Here is a 2343-nt window from a genome sequence, read left to right on the forward strand (position 1 = left end):
GGAGGCTGAACTCTTAATGGTTGGTAGGGGATCAAATATTTATTTCTCTGTGCACAATGCATATAAATATATATAATTTTGACTATGTGATTTTCTTTTTTTTTTTTAATATAATTTATCTCTCACTGGTAAAATTAACCTAGCCTAAAAATTCTAGACTGTTCATGTCTTTGACAGTGGGCAAACTTACAAAATCAGCAAGGGATCTGTAATGACAGGGGGTAGGGAAACGGACAAGTGAGCCCTAGTCTACCCGCCACTCTGTCCCTGCCTACTTGCAACGACCCGCCCTAGGCGACGGGGTACAACTGGGCGGCGGTCCCTGCGCTCAGTAAGTGCACGACAAACACGACAAACATACAAGGGAATACAAGCAAGGGAAAGGGGCAGTTGCCCACGACAACACCGTGAGCAACCAGAGTGGTGAACGAGCCGAATCAAGCCAGGAGTGTGCGAGGTACCAAACGAAGAGCAGAAGAGTAGTCAGTAAGCCAGGGTCTGTATGGAGCAGGATCAAAATAGAAGGAGCTGTAGCTGGGCCAGGAAACCACACAAAAAGAATCACAAGCACCGAGGGACAGGAAGGGCAGGCTTAAATAGACCGAGGGCGGGAGCTAGCTGAGTCTGGCCAGGTTGCGATAGGCTCTCCCACTCCTAAGCCTGCCAGCCTGAGTGGTGGAAGCTGGAGTCAGTCTCAGGGATGTAGATTCAGGTGCTGACTGATTAATTATGGGAGTTGACCCCGAAGCTGTGCCTGGCAGATCCTTTACAGGATCAAATACTTATTTCCTTCACTGTATATGACATCGAACGCTCAGTCCAGGAACGGAATCCCCGGCCACAGGGGGATTCCGCTCCTTCAGGGAGCTACAGTGGCACTAGTAGATAGCAGAGCAGGGAGATACCTTCTGTTATACCTATCTGTTATAGTGTGCAATAGTATTTGCGTCCTAAGGACGCAGATACTATTGAATGTGGTGTCGCTACCGCTATAGCAGCCACAGTGGCTGCTAGCGGTGACGCTGGCCATGGGGGCCCTCATGGGCGCCCTCATGGCCGTGTCGCCGCTAGCAGCCGCTATGGCTGCTACAGCTGTAGTTACGGCACTGAGAGAAGTGCCCGGGCCGAAAGGCAGCTGCTGAGTCGCCGGGCCCAGGCGCTTCTGAAACAAGCAGGGGAAGGGAGCCAGCGCAGCGCCCCTTCCACCTGCTGGAGTGATGCGCCCTGTGCAATGGCACTGGTCACGCACCCCTAAGGCTGGCCCTGCCTAACCATTCAAGTGGCTTTTTGAGTAAGCTGTCAAATGTGTGTACATAAGGTATAACAATATTTCTGGCCATTATTTGACTTGTATATATAGCATTTTTAAGCAGTTTTCTCCATCTGCACACGCTATCTCTAATTCTCCGTTTTCTCTGAGCTAGTCGGTGGAGCTTAACTGCTATTAAGTCAGCCATACATTGCACACATAGGGAAGAGAACATCCTGCTCCCCTATCTTTCTGTAGCACACCCTTAGAAACAGCAGCAACGTGGAGGACATTAAACAGCAGCAATGAGCTGTGTAGCTGTGAATTCAAGACTCGAGTGAGGTATAACACAAACTAGAAGCTGCTGCAGAGTGAGTGTGTGTGTGTGTGTGTGTGTGTGTGTGTGTGTGTGTGCGTGTGTGTGTGTGTGTCTCTGCCTCTTTCTCACTCTGCTTCTGCTCCCCCTTCTCTTTAGACCTCCATGGGCAGCTGTAACCTAAAACTTCAGTGAGCTGATAGTCCGTCTTGTCTTGAGGAGATGGATTTAGTGAGTGAACAGTTAAGGCCCTTTTACACGGGCCAATTATCAGGCAAACGAGCATTCACAGAAAGTTTGTTCTTCAGCTGATTGTATAGTTTATGCAACTGAAAATATTATTGTTGTCAGCGGCAAATCTCCCTGTATAAACAGGGAGACGTGCTGCAGACATGATAGAAATGCATGGGGTCGAGCGATTGTAGTAACGAGCGCTCGTACCCATACATAGCTCCTTGTGAAACGAGCTGTCTTGTTGATCGGTGCTCATTTGCACGGCCCATGTCAGGCCGTGTAAGAGGACCCTTAGGCCATTGGAGGAAAGAGAAAAAGAGCCTGACAAGTGATAAAAGAGGAATTTTTCTCTAAAAAAAAAAAAAAAGATATATTACAAAGTTTATAATATTCGCTTGTCTATTGATTTATGTAAAGTTTCTAAAAAAATTAGTAACCATTCTTACGTGCCAGACTTGTCAGTATTTTGAAATTATAAAAATAAAACATCAATTATTATAAATGAAGACTTTTATGTCTTAATGGCTGCTATAAGCTAGGTTGG

This window comes from Rhinoderma darwinii, chromosome 2 (genome assembly GCF_050947455.1).
Source record: "Rhinoderma darwinii isolate aRhiDar2 chromosome 2, aRhiDar2.hap1, whole genome shotgun sequence".
NCBI classification, from domain to species: domain Eukaryota; kingdom Metazoa; phylum Chordata; class Amphibia; order Anura; family Rhinodermatidae; genus Rhinoderma; species Rhinoderma darwinii.